This window comes from Vombatus ursinus, unplaced genomic scaffold, assembly GCF_900497805.2.
Source record: "Vombatus ursinus unplaced genomic scaffold, bare-nosed wombat genome assembly UNPS02014778.1, whole genome shotgun sequence".
Taxonomy (NCBI): domain Eukaryota; kingdom Metazoa; phylum Chordata; class Mammalia; order Diprotodontia; family Vombatidae; genus Vombatus; species Vombatus ursinus.
In genome coordinates this window covers 23,287,296-23,307,116 of record NW_020954556.1, presented here as the reverse complement: position 1 = coordinate 23,307,116, position 19,821 = coordinate 23,287,296, and the positions used below count along the sequence as shown (strand labels likewise).

The window sequence follows — 19,821 nt, the reverse complement described above, 5'->3', positions numbered from 1 at the left end:
ATGTATATGTATATGTATATGTATATGTATATGTATATGTATATGTATATGTATATGTGTAAATATGTGGCCCTGGCCCCCAATGTTGAAAGGCCAGATATGTTACATTTCACCCTTCCTCCAGAGATTTCCAGCATTTTTAAAAGAGTGGGAGGTATCTAGATTCTCTGCAAATGGCTGTAGCCCCCACTGATGATCTTTCCCAAAGTGTAGGGGGTAGGTCCCGTGAATCCTAGTTCCATTTAGGCACTAACAGTTGGAACAGCTTTTACAAACAATATCTTCAAAAACTATAATCATTAATATACAAATTTGTTCCCCAAAACATTGGACTTAATTCCAGCTACCCTCCTCCTTACCACCGCTGTCTCTGGGGTAAGGGAAGGAGGTTAGGTTCATAGTTTATCTGGGTTTCTATAGAGCACAGTCCAAAGTTTCAAGTCCAAAAATGCCCCCAAATCTAAGGTGCCCCGGCTTTTTGGGCTTCTCTATGGGTCTGGCTGGCAGCATCCTTTCTGAAATTCTAACTCTGAAGTTGGCACAGCTTGAACTCCCAGGTCTGGTAGGGATCACTTTTGTCACTTGAAACCTAGAAGGACAAATGAAGCAAAATGCACACACACACGATCAGACCCATCTTGGAGCTGGGGTAAAAGAAAAGGATGTATCCTTTGAATTGTGATCTTCATTCTCATTATCTGAATGCAACAAAAATGCTCAGGAAAAGGGAGACTTTCCTGGACTAGTCAGTTTCAAAGACATAGCTTGTTCTAGTTATGTAACCAATGAAAGGATGTTATCCCTACTCACATGGTAAGAGAAAGATGGAGGATGCAGGGTGTCTCCATGTTAGGCAATCTGGGCCTGGGCAGGGCAAGCCCCTTCATACTCACACACATGTCTTATACATCTATACACATATACACATGTGTATATATGTATATGCATATGTTCTCATACATATATGAGAACTTTATATTTAATGTCATTGACTTCTTTTTTAATCATATGTATTTTATGCATTAAAAGACATTCTGAGAAGAGGTCAATAAGTTTCATCAGATTGCCAAAAGGATCAATGACACAAGTTTGAGCATCCCTTTTCTAGACAAAAATCTCTTTCCACAGCCACCACTCCCCTGCATGTGTATGTATGTATGTATGTGTGTATATATGTATATGTATCCACATATCCATATCCATCCATCCATCCATCCATACGTACATATGTGTATGTATGCGTGTGTGTATATATGTATATATACATACATACATATATACATACATACATACATACATACATATATATATATTCCTTGAAAGCAGACAGTATCATGCTTTTGTATTTGTGCCTAGCCCATAGCAACAGTTAATCCTTTGTCATTTATCCATTCATCCGTGGAGGACCAGTCTTGCTACTAGAAACATAGAGAGATAATCATTAAGGACCACAAAGCTTCTCTCAAGAGAGGTGCCATTACTGAAAATGTAATAACTCTTATTGGGGCTTTTTGGATGGAAAGTGGGGCTGCTTAGGAATTCAGACACATGAGGCAGATGTGCTCCCATACTTCTCTGACTGATGACCGATATAGTATAAGCACTGCGAGCGCATTGTTGATTCATGACATTGGGTCGCAGACTGGGCTTGCTACCTTGCCAGTAGCTAGTACCATGTGGAGGCAGACAGCTGCCTCTCCTGCTTTTCATGAGCCTGATGGCTTATTTTAGGAAGAAAGATGGAGGGAGCAGCAAATCCTCTCACTCAGTGCCAGCTCTTGGAGCAGGTGGCACCAGGTTTTGCTTCCCTATTCACAGCCAACTCCTAAGACAATCCCTTGCATGGAATAATCACAGTGTTTTAAACTGACTCCACCTTCTCCCCACTTGTAGTAAACAACTAATCCAAAGTACTCAGACAAAACTTTGGTTAAGTAGTATGGATCTCTTGTTAGCTTTAATTGAGCAAGGTGTCTTAGGATTTTTCAATGTGTTCTTTTCTTTCCTTAGATATTTTTCAGAACCAGGAACCTCCCCTGCTCAGCTTACTAGATTACTATTAAATAAACTCCATTGAAACTTCCCATGCCGTGTTGTTTGCCTTAATCCTCTCCCCCCCCCAACCCCGAGAAAAACTTTCTTCACGTTCGTCTCACCCTCTGCTATTGGTTTGTTTGCACTCCTGTTTTCCTTTGGCATTTTGTTCCACTTTGGTCCTGCAAGTGGACATTCTTCTGTTTTTTGGTTACTTTGCACACCTGGCAGACACAGCATCATAAATGATGAAAATAGAGGTGGTTTCATTGAAAATGATTACAGTAAAGGCTTTCAAATGACCAAACTCCAGGTTGTAGTGAATATGTGCATTCCACAATTATGCTCCACAGCTAAATGGGACCCCTGCCCACAAAAAGTCCCACTAGTTTTATTTTTTTTCTGATTTCTTTCTTCTTTAGGAAGACTATTTCCTCTCCTGACCAGTTTTCATAGCATATGTTCTTTCTCGTTGCCAAAAAAAGGATAGTTAGCACCCTTCTGTCCATAAATGAGAACAGGAAGCTGGATAAATCAAACCTAGTCCAATTACCTCAACTTAAGAAACCATGCCTGACACTTGGTCTTGTTGAGCCAGACATGGCATTACAAAGAATATTCCCCTGCTTCTGTTCCCAGAGCCCCAGCCAAGTTACTGACCAAACATCATTTTCTAATGAAGACTGTTAGCTAAAAGTTGAACCTACTATCTACTCATTTAAATTTAAAGTCAAGATGTGGAGCAGAGATGAGTTATTCTGGCTTAAAAACAAAGTCTGGTGAATGGGTGGATTAAAGCCAAGCAGGGGACAGCTAGTCTCCTTGCCAACTACTGGAGGGTCTCCTCTCCCCCACAGCTTATACTCCCTTTCCCCAAAAATAATCTGGCTCCTTCTGAATAACTGGAAAACAAAATCAAACACCTGTTTACTAGATATGTAGAGCTATATGCCTGCCACTGCTGATCCATCTGTAGAATGTAACATAACATTCACCAGCTGCTTTACTTAGCATGGGGTGGAAGCAAAATCCATTGATGAAAACATCAACAACATACTTTTATATCACAGTGATTCCAATCCTTCCTACTTTTTTCTTTTTTGAAATGGCATGCTCACTGATATGGCTTTTGTGAGTTTATGAAGGCAGGGGCATGGACAGATACTATGTCTGAATAGAGCAAAACAGGGAAGAAATAACCACATGTGTATTTTATCCCAGTAGGCAGCATTAAGAGAGCCAGTTGCAAGGAATATCAGGGTTGGTACTGAGGTCACAAAGCTAGTGATTCTTCTCATCAGGAAATAACTGCCCTTAATTGTGCCCATCATTTTTTAAAGCAGCATGAAGATGCTGTGTTGGCAATAACTACTGAGGAGAGCTAGTCTCTGTGATTTCAGCAAAGTTCAATGTAGAGATTTAATCTGGGATGAGAGAAGCAAGAGCAGATTCTTTCTAAATTTAGCAAAGGTGCTGTTTGCTGTTGTCTATCTATGAAGGGGATAGTCTTGTTCCAATTTTTTTTTCACCACCACCATCACCATAAAAACAGAATTCACAAAAGGCATTCATTAAATACCTAGATACTTTGCTAAGTAAAAAAAAAATAAGGAGAATGTGAATGGTGTATCTGGTATTAAAGAGCTTATACTCTAAGAAAAAATTTACAATTTAAAAGTTTTTTCTGTTGATATTAGAAATTCAAATACTTATTAGGATAAAGCCAGGATATAAATTAGAGATCTATTTTAAATTATGATTATGTTGAGTGAAAGAGAAAACATTGAAACAAAAGAGAGATTAAAAAAGATTAAGATATTTGTACTTTTAAAATGAACACAATGGGGGAATAGTTGCCCAGCCTGAGCTAAATGGAAGCTAGGTGGCACATTGAATAGATTGCCAGATGTGGAGTTTGGAAGATATCTTCCTGAATTCAAATCTGGCCTCAGACACTTATCAGATGTGCGACCCTGGTCATTTAATCATGCTTGCCTCAGTTCCTTATCTGTAAAATGAGCTGGAGAAAGAAATGGCAAACCATTATAGTGTCTCTGCCAAGAAAACCCTAAATAGGTTCACATAGAGATGGACGTGACTGAAAAATGACTGAACAACAAAAGCAAACTGAACTAAATAAAACTTAAATAGAGTTTCCATCCCTCCCTTCTTATAGTTTACTGACCCAATTTGATGAGAGTCATAGAATTGAGGAGTGGTAAGAATCTTTGAGGATTTAATCTATCTATTTGGTTTAAGGATATAATGTAGATCAATATTTGTACTAGAATATCTTTCAACTTTAAACATGCCAGAAAGAGAAAGTTCTATATCCTATGTTGTTGTTCAGTCATGTCTGACTCTTCATGAATCCATGAATTTTATCATTCATTGAAAAAACATTGGAGTGGTTTGCTGTTTGCTTCTCTAGTGGGTTAAGGCAGACATGGTTAAGTGACTTTCCCAGGGTCACACAGCTAGCAAATGTCTGAGATCAAATTTGAATTCAGATCTTTCTGATTCCAGGCCCAGTTCTCTATCCAGTGCTCTATCTAGCTGCCCATCTATATCCTATAAGACCTAGAATTATTCCTTGTGCATAAGAGGTGCATAGTAAATGTTTGTTGGATAAGTACTGTACCTGTTTAAATACAGGTTGCATGCCTGGCTCAAATCTGACTTATATAAAACTTGACTATATAGACTATTCTCTTCATTAGAAATACAATTGTTTATTATTATTATTTTAGACCCCACCAGTCCTTTCTCTGGAGATATCATAAAGCACAATTTAAACTTCTAGTCTCTCCATCAGAAGCAGAAATAGTACTACCATCTTCCCCACTGGCAAATTCAGCAGAAGTTCATGTAGTTAATTTCTTCCCCTGTATCCTCTGAGGCTGCTAGAAATGGTTAGTGGGAGGGGATCTCCAGAAATTCCCTCTCCAAATATTTTGAATTTTGCTGGTTATTTAAAACTATTTCCATTTTTGATCATAGATTCAGATGCTTGCTTTTTGGAGTTCATTGAGACTTGAAGAACATAGGGATGATGAATCCCATTGAGTAGTGGGGGTTTCTAAACTTTTTTTTTTTTTAGGTGAAAGACTTTCCCTTGAAAAGAACAAAAGATGGGATGGGGGGTAGTAAGCATACCTTAACACAAGTGAGGATGATCCTTCTTTATGAACTACCTTGAAAATTTTGTTGAATTTCTGGGGTCAGCTTTGCAGCTTCTTCCTGAAAAGAAGAAGCTTTGCCTCCCAAATGGGCAGGTGGTACAGAGCCTTTAATGAATCTGAAGGAACAGAACCTTAGTTTAGGGTCTCTAGATCCCAACCCAAGCTAAGAAAACAGAACAAGGAAATGAGTTGAGCATCAGTGTCAGGACATACAAGAGAAGAGTGGCCTTGTTCATATCACAGAGGTGTCAGCCACGTCCACGCTGGAGATGTCAAGATGAAGGTGGGTAAGATAGTCTGGGATCAAAGAAATGGAGAGAAGGAGAGATTGGTAAGGTCCTTTCTGTTTCATCACTGTGTTGGGAGAGGGGGCCTCTGAGAGAAAGGGTAGAACTGGCAAAAAAAAAAATTCTTTCCTAAAGCACATCTCCCTGGTATCCTTTAGCTTTTTAAATAATTTTAAAAAAATTTTTATACTATAGCTTTTACTTAATTGGCATAGTTGATACAGGGTTAGTCTTAGGGTTGGGAAGAATTAACTTAAATTGACTGATTAATTAGCAAACATTTAAAGTCTCTTCTATGATAGGCACTTTGTTAGTTGTGGATACAAAGACAAATATAAAAACAGGTAGACGGAGGAAGATTAGTGGGTAATGGTGGATAAGAAAATAAAAAGTATGTGTGGGAGGAGGGGAATGAAACAATAGCAATTTTTATACTACCTTTTACAATGTATCTCTCTATGTTCATACATACACACATACATATATACACACACTTGTATATGCTTCTAAAATACAAAAGATGTATCAAAAATTTATAGTTTCTTATACAAGCCCTTTTTCTATGTGTGCTTATTGATATTAAGTAAGTTCACAATAAAAATGAAAATTAAATTTAAAAAATGAATTAGTTCCTGCCCCCAAGTATCTTACATCCCATTAAGGAAGATAATACAGGTGTATATAAACAAAATATGTACAAAGTTGCATAACCATGAGTTAGTCAACCTCTCAAGGCCCAGGAAATTATTTTTCCATAATAAATTATTGACAAGATGCTAATATGCATTGATAAAGTGAATTTCCACACCTAGAGTTCCCCAAATCAATGGAATCACAGATCAAGTCTTTGAAAAAAAATCTTTAAGAGAGCTTCTTGGGATAGTGCTGTCAGATAATAGACTAGAAAAAAGCATAAAAAAAGTTTCACTGAATACTCTAGGTTACCTGCAATAGGGAGAGGAGAGAGTCAATTAAAAAAATCAACAACAAATTAAAATGTAGGGTTTACCTCTACAAGTGAAAATAAAATATGGCAAAATAAAGCCAGGATTGGAGAGTTTCCAGAAGTTTGTGGACTGAAGGAGCTGTTCATTTTCATGGATGCATTTGGTTTAATTTCCTTTTTTTAATGTCCCATATTACAGAAAAGTTAAATCAATATTCATATAATTTTGATCATAATATAGAATCTGCTAGTTGATAGCATAGAGAAAACTGACAGTTTTTATGTATTCCCTAAAGATGCCATATTAAACTCCTCATCAAATTTAGTAGATTTTGAAATTTTGAGGTAAAGTCTTATATAAACTTAAATAATTTAGATTTTTAAAATTTTCTCTTCTTTTTTTTTCTTTTCTTTTTATCATTACCGAGTCACTTTATTGGAATGTAAATGGTGGTAGTTTTTTGGTACAGATTATGAGAAGGTCAGATAACCAAAATATGCATGCACCAAAAGACAGTAGAAGTCACACTCACAGTTCCCAGGTGTGGGGGATGCCAAGTGTGACAGAGCTCTTTGTCACTGTTTCCAAGGGTGAGCTGGTCAAAAAGATATTCTGTCATGCTAGAATCGAGGCCCCCATTTTTCAAAGGTTGGTTATATGGTCACCCAGTTGTTTGATGGACTTTACTTGTTCATCCAGGTACTGGGTTTAGATGAAATCACATAAATGGGGGTCATTCTTGTCAGTTGTCAACTTGTGCAATTCCAGTAAAGACCGATTGACATTTTTTTTTTTTTTTTGCACACTCGGTTGCATTCAGCCCACTCTCCCTGCCATCTTGGTCTGGTTTCTTGAGGTCTTGCAGGAAGATCCTGCCGCCTCGTTGGTTTTGAAGTTTCGTCAGCTTCTCTGCACGTTCTCTCTCCTCTTGGGATTGGTGTAGGTCTGAAATATTTGGCAAAGTTCTTCAATGCCACATCATCTCAGTCAAAGTTGTAAAACATGGACAGGTAGATGGCGGAGGCATAGAGCTCCAGGTTGAGCTGCCGGTTGATGGCGGCCTCTGAGTCTCGGTGGTAGTTCGTCGCACCTAAGGCCGGGAGCGACTTAGGCTGACCGCTGCTGCTTGAACGGCAGGACAGAAGTTTTAGTTCACGGAGGTAAAGGTGGAGAGGTGGCAAAAGGCGGCTCCAGCTGGGAATTGAGTAGCGAGTTCCGTTCAAGCACTGTTGAAGCAGGAAACTGAAGCAACTCCCCTTTCCTGCGCTTCTGGCCTCTTCTTTTTTCTTAAAGTTTAACTTTCTATGTATAATTCTCCTTTATATTATGTCTTATTTTTTTTTGTGTGTGTGTGTGGCAGAAATGAATTTATCTACTTAAAAAAATCAAATTTCTTTGAAATATGTGAACCTTTTAATGAGGCAATTTGTTTTTCAAAGTATAACCATATGGTTTTCCTTTAATTTTATCCCAATTTTAGCTATAGCTATCATATCTGAGAGCAACCTACCAATATAGTGAAGAGTATGGTTCATTCATTTGAATGGACCAATATAGTAGATGAATGAACATTTCATGATAATCTGCTCCAATGTTTAATTCTTCTTAGTGTTAGGAAATTTTTTCTTTATAGTTATTTAAATCTTTCCTTCTATAATTGAAACTCATTTGGTCTGACTCTGTGCTCAGTGAAGATTTATAATACTTAGCCACTAATCTTTGTGTAATAACTTATCACATTCAGAACTCTGATTTCAGTGTGTATTCTACATGGAGAACATGGAGAAAATTGAGAAGCAAGACTTTTGAATTGACCTCCTGGACTTTGTGGGCTTTTCAGGACTCTAATTCTGATTTGGAAAAGTCATGTAAAAGGGAACTTTTCCAGTAAAGTCCCTTTTGATCCCATAGATAACCTAAATGGTCAGTGGGCAGAAAAAGAACTTCTAAATGTGTTTCACTTTAGAAATGAAATTGATTCCTTTGTCTTCTTCCCTGAACCATTTGGTCCATCCATTCTGTTCCATATATACTCTTGATGTGTTGCAATTATGTACTTCTGTTGTGTTGTGTTGTGTTGAGATGCTTCTAGTCATGGACAGGGAATATTTGACTCCTGACTCAATTCAAGTTCTTTAGTCATCATGCTTGAGAAATAAATTTATCACTAAGGAAATAAAATTCAATTTATAAAACCTTAAATCTGTATTGCTTAAGGAGTTGTTCAGTGGCTCAGGAGGTCAATTTAAAGTTTTAAAAGACCAAGGTCTTACAGAACAAGGTTATCCATTAAAACTTCCTTCTGTTGAAAAAATACCTTTTACTGAATAACACCTAGAGAGGTAGGAAATATGAGTGAAGTAGTGAAACAATCTTCACAGTGAATAAAACTTTACAACATATTAGCCTTATACTCCAACTTAAAGATCTGAGGCCGGAGTGATAGAAATCTTTGTATGGAAGCATTATGGATAATTTGGCATTATGTGGCCTCACTTTGGCAGAGCCTCACTTTGCTAAGCTTTTTCTATTGAAATGATTGTGTTATTGAGTTGATTGTTTTATGTGTTCTCCTGAATTTTAACTCTGTGGTTGTCTTATACATTTCAGCTTACTACGCTTGGAATTCAACCTCAAAGATTCCCTGTGCAACCCATAGCTGAACAAGATGTTTTCTGTAACACACCTGGGAAATGGTTGACCAACCTTGCTGTCTTCCAGTGAAGTGGAACTCAGTATGTCTTGAGACAGCACATTCTGCTTCTAGACAGCTCTAATTGGAAGGAAGTATTTCCTGATATCAATCTTAAATTGGTTTCTGTGCATCTTTTACCCATTACTTCTAGGTCTGCTTCCACTCTGGCAAATAATAAAATAAATGTCCTCCCTTTCTTATATGACACCCTCTCAAATACTTCAAGAAAGCATTCATGTACATCTTGTCTTCTTTTCTCCGTGTTAAATATCCTCAGCTCCATCAAGTGATCTTCATATAGAATGATCTCTAGACCCTTCACTATCCTGGTTGCCATTTTCTGGACACTGTTCAAGTTATTAAGTAATTTAATTTAAATTCATTTAATAATGAAAAATAGTGCAATGCCATGGAAGGAGCCCTGGCCTTATATTGAAAATGAGATCCTACATTTGCCAGTGAAAAGTTTGTTGATCTTTGGTGACATTTTTTAACCTTACTGAACCCAGTTCATTTATTTGTAAAATTAAGGAGCAAGGTTCCTTCCATTTCCAGAACACCACAATACTAATATTGGGGCCATGGGTGGGCAAATGATGTTCAAAGGACTTGATGTCCAATTTACTTTTACACCCTAGAAAGTTAGAGGAATACTTCTCAAACGGGAAAGTTCAAAACTGAGCAATTCTATCATTTCCACTACATACTGTATGTATTGTCAGCATCTGGAGCATAAATTTAAAAAGATTTTTTGAGTAATTTCCTAACATATGCCATGTGCTGAATGGTGCTTTCTAGGACTTCTACAATTGCTAACTTCAACACTCACCTCTAATATATTCCGACTTAAAGTGTGCAACCTTGTTTAAAATGCACTGCTAAAGCATATATTTTCATGTATTGCTATGTCTGAATGCATGATAACCAGGTTGAAAATCAAATTATCTGTGTTAGGGTGAATATTATAGTGTGAATACTGCCTGCTGTGCTGTGAATGAATCTTGTAAACACAATCAAATGCATCTCTCCCTTTCTCAACACGCACCCCCCCCCCCAACAAGAGAAGCAATTCTTCACCTTCTGCCATCCCATTGTCACAGCGGTTCATGTTTATTGTGGGTGACATCGTCAGCTACGACGCAGCATGAGTTCTGCCATGTTGTAACTGAGCGTTCTCTTTGGAAAATCAGCATTCAGATTAAAGTTGTTTCATGAATAATGAAAAAAAAAACTAAATATCACCCTTATACCAGAGGTATGCAAAATGCTTTGTTTAACTAAAAGTGTTTGCTGAGAAATTCTCTGGTCTCTCAAGCTGGGGGCTGTTTTATTGAGGGTGAAGAGGAGACATTTAGATGGGGCTGTGTTCACTCCATTGCTAATTTTCTGTGTTATCCCAGTAAGGGGAATGTGCTTGTGTTATTTCTGAGAAGCTACAAGCTTCAGCAAGCGACAGTCATGAGCTCCAAGCCAGGAATCCCAGGTTTGCCGAGTCAGAAGTCAAGACTCCATGGCTCACACTTTGTCAGAGTTCTTCAATTCCTGGATCTCCTGGTTTAGAGTATTCCCTAAGATCCTCTTCAAAAACATCTCCGAGAGCCATTGTAATCATTTCTGACAGTGTTTGGCTTTAGCAGCAGCAGCAGCAGAGAAAGAGAGAGAGAGAGAGAGAGAGAGAGAGAGAGAGAGAGAGAGAGAGAGAGAGAGAGAGAGAGAGAGAGAGAGAGTTTCCTGCTTTTTCTGATGAGAGGGACTCCACCATTGTACTGATGCAGGGTTGTACAAGGCAAGGTTATTGTAAGATCTGGGTAAAAGATATCTTCAGCACCATGGTACTGGATCTTCCTTTATGCTGGCAGCATCAGTGCCTGTTATTGCCAATTCTCCAAAGATCACAATTACAAATTTCAGGAAGAAAAAAACAAACTCAGTGAATTATGGGGTTAGCCTGACCAGTTCTTTGCCTAATAAGTTTGGTTTTCCCAGGGCTAATGGCTAGAGGATAAAAAAAGAAAAGAAAAAAGAAAATCACATTCTCAGTACTTAGTAGAGTACATGGCACATAGTAGTCACTTAAAAATGTTCATTCATTGATTGTCCATTCACGATATCCACCCATAAACACATATACTTTATACAGGTGAAATCATGTTCGAATGAATATACAAGATCTCCTCCAAAGGAAAATGAGTCACCAGTGTTCTCTCCCTCCTCAAATTATTCCATATATATAGTTTTCTAATTATATGTTTTCAGTAGAATGTAAACTCCTTGAGGGCAGAGATGGTTTTTATAACTGAACCTCTAGCATACAACATGGAGTCTTAAATCCAACAGGTACTTAAAATATACTTGTTTAGTTTGTTTGGATTCCAACAGGTCCCCTTGGTTGAAATTAGATGTGGTGGGTGGTGGGAGGTTATGTGTTACTCAAATTGTTTCAAGGCTCCTCTGCCAAACTCCACTTTTCTCCAATTCTCCTGCAACCCCACCTCACCCCCATCAACTGGCAGGCTGCCTTCTTGAGTCATTTTCCATCTACCAGCAGTATAACCAGGACCCTCCAAAAAGCAAGGCCAGGCAACTGCTCTTTTTCTCCATGCCCTAGGGATAACGCTGAACATACTTGAGCCAAGAGGCTAAATAATGCTCTCCCTTTTTTTAAAAATTGTATTTTTATTTATTTTTAGAAACATTTCCCAAATACTTTTTAATCTGGTTCCAATGTTGCTGGCTGCATGGGCCTCAGGTGTAAACAGTGCTTTCAATCTCTTCCTACTTGCTTTGAATTTAGGCTTTGATAACTCATTTTGTACAAGTTTCCTCCTTCTCTCAGGGTGTACCCAGTTTCTAAGACAGCACAAGTAGTGTCACACTCCCTTTAAACAAACAACAGGTTCAGGCCCAGTTCTTTCTAATATTTCATTCAGAGCACTTCATGGCAGGGAAAAATTACAAAGTTCACCAGAGGAGTATGGCAAAGACGAAAGCATTTTCCTATAACTTCTCAGCTATTGACTTGCAAATAGTAACTACTCGATATAAGAATTACATCCTTTGTGGAAAGTGAATGAATGGCTATTAACTAATGAACATCAAGCATGACCTGTTCCCAGAAATTTGATAGATATATTTCTGTAAATACACAAACAATACACAAAAGATGCTGGAAATATGAACATATGCATATGCATCTATTTTAGGTAAGCTTAAATTATTTCTAGTATAACTTGAGATGATTTTCTGGTAATAATTTGCATAAATACTTCTTTACCTCAGGAAATTGTTTGGTACATAAGATTACCAAGAAAGGCTAAAGCTATTATGGGAGACAGAAGAAACAGTTTGGATTGTAGTGAAAGAAAAGAAAAATAAAAGAAGAATATTCATAGACCATTGTCAAAGCCAGAATGAAGTAGCAGATCATGAAATATTTCTTCAGATAGGAAAATAACAAAGCTAGTGGCTGGATTAGGGATATGCCTACTCTCAAATGCTGACAGAAAGAAAATTAGCTTTAAAAAAGGATTAATATTTCTTAACATATTCAAAGTATATTTCTTGAAAAACTATAGATGTGGGTGATTATCAGTGAATGACTGAAAAAAATAATAGTATATGATTATAATGAGATATTATTGTGCAGCAAGAATTTGTAAATGTGAGGAATTCAGAAAAAATGTGGGGAGGTTTGTATGAATGGACATAGAACAAGGTATCTAGAATGAATAGAACAATATATACAATGACTCTAGCAATGTAAATAAAAAGATTACCAAAAATACAGTTGAATAATGGAAAAAAGCAATGAACATCTTGGAGAAGTAAAGCATACTTTAACTTTAGAGTTTTGGGGGAACTACATTTTACTTTTGGCTCTCATGCAAAAAGTTCATAGCAGTAGGGGTGGGGATGAAAGGTTTCCAGCCAAATAAATAGGAGGAAAAAATTGCTTAAGTGACTTGGAGATGTTTAGATTGTAAGAGGGGAGGAGAATTCAGGGAGGAAAGAGAAAGGAAAATTTGAACAACACAATACAGGACTAGAAACTGATCCAGATTCTATATCTGTTTTCTCTTTTTAATCTTATTTAGTATTTTATTTTTCCCAATTACACATAAAAAATTTAACATTTTTTTTCAAATTTTGAGTTTCAAATTCTCGTCCTCCCTACATCCACCTCCTCATTGAGAAGGCAAGCAATTTGACATAGGTAATACACATGTAATCATAAAAACACATTACCATGCAAGTCTTCCTATAAAAGAAAACATGGACAAAAAACCTCAAGAAAAATAATGAAAGTAGAGAAAAAGGATTTTTGATCTGCATTCAGTTCTTTCCACCAGTTCTTTCTCTGTAGATGGATAGCGCCTTTCATCATAAATTCTACAGGATTGTCTTAGATCATTGTATTGCTGAGAATAGTGAAGTTATCCATAGTAGGTCATCATATAATGTTGCTGTTACTATGTACAATGTTCTCCTGGTTTTTGCAACAATTCATGTAAGTCTTTCTGTTTTTCTGAGAACATCCTACACAACATTTCTTAAAGCACAATAGTATTCTACCACAATCATATGCAACTTGTTTAGCCATTTCCAATTGATGGACATCCCCTCAATTTCCAATCCTTCAACGTCCCTAAAAAAAACTGCTATGAATATTTTTGTACACATAGGTCTTTTCCTTCTTGTTTCTTTTTTTAAATCTGTTTGGGATACAGACCTAGTCTGGTATTGCTTGGTCAAAGCTTTGGTTAAAACCACTGCATGGTTTTATAATCTTTTGGGCATAGTTCCAAATTGCTCTCCAGAATGGTTGAATCAGTGTACAACTTCACCAATAGAACATTAGTGTTTTAATTTTCTTACATCCCTTCCAACATGTGTCATTTTCCTTTTCTGTCACATTAGCCAATCAGATAGGTGTGAGGTGGTAGCTCAGAATTGTTTAAATTTGCATTTATTTCATAAAAAGTGATTTAGAGCATTTTTATATGACAATAGATAACTTTGGTTACTTTGTCTGAAAACTGCCTGGTCATATCCTTTAACCATTTATCAATTGAGGAATGGTTCTTATTTCTAAAAGTTTGACTCAGTTTTCTATATGTTTGAGAAACAAAGTCTTCATCAGAGAAACCCAATGTAATTTTTTCACAGTAATGATTACCAACTATGTATTTTCCTTCATCCTTTTTTCCCCATTTGTCCTACTTTCTCTCTCCTTTTACCCTGTCCATTCTCAAAAGTGTTTTGTTTCTGATTTTATCCCTGCCTTCTTGCCCCAAATTGCCCTCCCTTCTGTCAGCTTCTGCCTTTCTCTTCCCATTCCCATCCTACTTATCTGTGGTAAGATAGATTTCTACAACAAGTGAGTATGTATATTATTCCCTCTTTGAGCCAGTTCCAATGAGAGTAAGGTTCATGTGCTCCCCTCCTTGCTTTCTCCACTTTTCCCTCCACTGTAAAATCTCTTTCAAGCATCTTTTATGTCATATAATTTATCCCATTCTACCTCTCCCTTTCCCCTTTTCCTAGTGCATTCTTCTTTCTTATCCCTTAATTTTATTTTTTTGTAGAAAATCATACTATTTCATGCAACTCTCACCTCTGCTTTCTGTCTATGCATATGCCTTCTAACTGCCCTAATAATGAGAAAATTTTTTGGAGTTATAAATATTATTTTCTCATGTAGTAATATAAACAGTTTAACCTTATCAAATCCCTTATGATTTCTTTTTTCTGTTTACTTTTTTATGCTTCTTTTGCATCTTGTATTTGAAAGTCAAATTTGCTATTCAGCTCTGATCTTTTCATCAAGAATGCTTGAAAGCCCTCTATTTCATTGAATGTCTGTTTTTTCCCTTGAATCATTATACTTGGTTTTGCTGGGTAGGTGATTCCTGGTTATAATCTTAGCTCTTTTGCTCTCCCAGAATGTCATGTTCAAGCCCTCAGATCCTTTAATGTAGAAGCTGCCAAATCTTGTGGTATCCTGATTGGCTCCTGGATATTTGAATTGTGGGTTTCTTTCTCTTTCTTTTTTTTGTGCTTGCAATATTTTCTCCTTGACCCAGGAACTCTGGAATTTAGCTACAATATTCCTGGAAGTTTTCATTTTGGGATCTGGTGATCAGTGGATTCTTTAAATTTCTATTTTATCTTCTGGTTCTAGAATATCAGAGCAGTTTTCTTTGAAAATTTCTTGAAAGATAATGCCTGGGCTCTTTTTAAGATCATGATTTTCAGGTGTTTCAATCATTCCTATATTATCTCTTCTGCAAGGATCTAAGACAATTTCAAAAGACTCATGATGGAAAATGCTATCCACAACCAGAGATAGAACTATGGAGTCTGAATGCAGATGGAAGCATACTATTTACTCTCCTTTTCTGTTGTTGTTTTGTTTTATTGCTTTGTGGTCCCTCCCATTAATTCTAATTCTTCTTTACATCATGAATAATGGGGAAATATGCTTAATAAGAATACATGAGTAGAGCCTATACAAAATTGCATGCCATCTTGGGGAGGGGAGAGGAGAGGGAGGGAGAGAAAATTTAAAACTACAAATCTTATGGAAGTGAATATTAAAAACTAAAAATAAATAAATAAATTATTTTTTTAAAGATAAAACAAATTATAATGAAAAAAAAAATCTCTCCTGCATCTAGTTTCCAGGTCAGTTCTTTTTCCAATGAGATATTTCACATTTTCTTCTATTTTTTCATTCTTTTGACTTTGATTGTTTCTTGACATCTCATAAAGTCATAAGCTTTCACTTGCCCAATTCTAACTTTGAAAGAATTATTTTCTTCAGTGAGTTTTTGTACCTCCTTTTCCATTTAGGCAGTTCTACTCTTAAGGTGTTTTTCTCTTCAGTGACTTTTGGTATCTTTTTCCATTTGGCCAATTCTGCTTTTTAAGGCATTCTTCTCCTCATTGATTTTTTGTGCTTCCTTTAACAAACTTTTTTTTTCCATGATTTTCTTGCATCACTCTCATTTCTCTTGCCAATTTCTCCTCTACATCTCTTAATTTTTAAAATCCTTTTTGAGCTCTTCCATGACCTGAGACCAATTCATGTTTTACTTTGAGGTTTTGGATGTAGTAGTTTTGACTTTGTTGTGTAGAGAACATTGGTGAAAGAAACAGAAGATTGATGCAAGTTTAAAAGGGAGATAAGTGTGTCTGTGGTTGTTCAGTTATTTTGACAAAGGAAATGAATTTGAGAAAGGTTGTCAAATTATATAGAAATGTTAATTGTATGAAAAAGTTTTAATTAGTTGCTTAGAATTGTAATATAAATGTCCAAAAGTAATTTCAATAGACAAGACTAAAAATCTCTACTATTTTGGAGAGTAGTGGGGATTGTACAATGGATGAATCAACTGTTTGATGTTTGAATGTTGTCAGTAGCTGAGTGATTGCTATCTGTTTCCCAAGTGTGGTCTGATTTCCCTTCTGGAAGATAAGGTAAAGGGACCAAAATAATTCTTCTCTATGGCCTGGAATAGTTTCTAAACAAAGATAATAAAGGCTTTGGTGGGGAAAAAATGATTCTGAGGTGGAAGGAAGAGATTTGAAACTTTTCAGGATAATGGAAAATAGAAAAGTGTTACATAAATAAGAAAAGGAAAGGAAACAACATTTGAATAATTATAGCTTAAAAATAGATTTGGGGACATGGAGCCAAGATGGTGAAGTAGAGAAAATCATTCAACTGAGCTTTTCCAACATTCCCTCCAAACTTTGAAGTAATGATTCAAGTCTAATTCTGGAGTGGCAGAGCCAAAAAGAAGCTTAGGGTAAGTTATTTTTTCAGCCCAAGACAACATAGAAGGTAAGAAAGAGAGATCAGTAACCAGGGTGGAGGGTGAGGGGAGAAGCTGGTCCAGAGCCTTCATAGATGAAACATCAATGTTGGAATTAATGGGTAGGAACAGAAGCAGCAGCAGATTTGAGAATTCTTAAGCTAGACATGGTGAGGGGACCTGGCAACTCATCAGAAAGAGATTAGAGGGGATCCCTGTGCTATCACTTAAACACAGGACCAGAAAATGTTTGGCAACTCCATTGCCAATAAACACTTCAGAGTTCTAGCTCAAGGTCAGGGAGGAGCACTTTCAATAAAGAAGGTGTCAAAGCCCTGAGAGAGTATGTTGCTTCCAGCCTCAAGGGAATGGGGAGCCTGAGGAGCAGTATTGATTGCAATCTCAAGTGAACCTTAGATTCCAAGGGCCTTTCCTGGGTAAAGAGCAGAGTGCAGACCAGGAAAGCAGTGACTACACCTCTCCACATTAGAAGCACTGAAAACTTCTAAAGCCCCAGGACTAACTCTGAAAACAGTTTTACTAAAATGCCTAAAGCTTGAGACACTGCCCCTCACCCCAACATCAGGAACAGAATCCAATATAAACATAAAGTTCCAAATAAAAAAAAATAAAGTGGAAGAATAAGCAAGCAATCAAAAAAGAACCTGACCATCAAAATGTACTATGGTAACAAGGAAAATAAAGACACAAATTCAGAAGAAGAAAATGAAGTCAAAATAGCTACAAGCAAAGCCTCAAAGAAAAACATGTGAATAGGACACAAGCCCAACAAGAATTCCTAGAAAATTATTTTCAAAATCAAATAAGAGTGGCAGAGGAAAAAATAGGCAAAGAAATGAAGTGAAAGGAAGAAAATCATGAAGAGACAATTAACAGCTAGGCAAAAGAGGCAAAAAATACTGAAAAAAATAACTACTTTAAAATTGGTCAAATAGAAAGAGTTAAAAAATTCACTGTTGAAAATAACTCCTTAAAAAGCAGAATTGCCCAACTGGAAAAAGAGGTACAAAAGCTCACTGAAGGAAAGAGTTCTTTAAAAATTAGAACTGGGCAAGTGAAAGCTAATGACACCATGAGATTTCAAGAAACAATAAAAAAGTCAAAAGAATGAAAAAAAATAGAAGAAAATGTAAACTATCAATTCAGAAAAAAAACAGCCAACCTGAAAACTAGATCAGGGAGAGTTAATTTAAGAATTATTGGATTACCTGAAAGTTATGATTAAAACAAACAAATAAAAACAAAATGAAGCTAGGCACCATATTTCAAGAAACTGTCAAAGAAAACTAACTTGGTATCCTCAAACCAAAAGGATAAAATAGAAATTAAAACAATCTACCAATCACCACCTGAAAGTGATACCAAAATGAAAACTGCTACTAATATTATAGCCAAATTCCAAAGATCCCAGGTCAAAGAGAAAATAATTCAAACCACCAGAAAGAAACCATTCAAATATCAGGAAGCCATTGTCAGGATCACACAAGATTTAGCAGCTATTAAACGAGTTGAGGGTTTGGAATACGATGTTCTGGAAGACAAAAAAAGCTGAGATTGCAACCAAGAACAGCCTACCCAACAAAACTAAGTATAATCCTTCAAAGGAAAAAAATGGGTATTTAATGAAATAGAGGACTTAAGAGAATTCCTGAAGGAAAAACCAAGGAGATGAATAGAAAAATGTGTCTTTGAAATACAAGATCCCATAGAAGCATAAAATTAGAAACATGAAAGAGAAACAATAAGGAACTCATTAAAGTTAAACTGTTTACCTTTCTATATGGGAAGATGAAGAAGTTGTCCATTATTATGGCAGTTAGAAATATTCTACATAGAAAGAGAGTGTGGGAATGAATCAATTATGTTGGGATGATGTAAAAAAAAATGAATAGGCAAGACAGAGGGATACCTTGGGAGAAGGGAGATGAAGAATGGTGAAAATTATGACATGAAAGAGGCATGCAAGAAAGAGCTTTTACAGAGGAGGGGAAAGTGTTGGAGGGAGTGATGGGCAATGCTAGAACCTCACAAATCTAAATTTGTTCAAAGAAGGAAATTATATATATATATATATATACACTCAATTAGTAATAGAAATATATCTTACCCAATGGAGAAGTAGAAGAGGAAAGGGACAAGTGAAAGGGAGAGGGGTAATAAGAGTCAGGACAGTTAAAAGAAGGCATTGGTCAGAAGAAAAATAGATTTGAGAGGAGGGATGGTATAAAAAGAGAGAAAGATGGATGAAACAGAAGAAAATATGGTGGAGAGAAATACATAGTTAGTAATCATAAAGAAAATGAAAACATGTAGCAGAATGGATTAAAAACTAGAATCTAACAATATGTTTTTTAAAATTTTATTTATTTTATTCTGAACTTAAGAAATAAAACAAGTATTTTCATAATAGTAGAATAGAAAAGAAAGATGATTTTCCTGATTTTCCTGCAAATCTGTTGTGTATAACTTGCTATTCCTTTTAAATATGTAAAATAAAGCTTTCTGGTAACTTTATTTTTTTCTTTCCTCTCCTGGGCCCTAGAGATGGCTACCATTACACACACACACACACACACACACACACACAATGAATTTATGTATGTATGTATGTAAAATAATTGAAACAGAGGGACATTCACAGAGTCAAAATAAGAGGCTTGACAAAATCTATTATGAATCAACTGAAATAAAAAGGTCAGGTGTAGCAATCATAATCTCCGAGAAAGCAAATGCAAAAATAGAACTAATTAAAAGGGATAGGCAAGGAAACTACATCTTGCTAAAAGGTTCCATAGACAATCAATACTAAACATATATGCACCAAATGGTATAACATCC

The 19,821-nt window shown here is 36.3% G+C and overlaps 1 pseudogene; it reads right to left on the bottom strand.

The window, feature by feature from the left end:
• Positions 1–6,439: 6,439 nt before the first annotated feature.
• On the bottom strand, positions 6,440–10,271 carry LOC114045141 (annotated as a pseudogene).
• Positions 10,272–19,821: the final 9,550 nt, after the last annotated feature.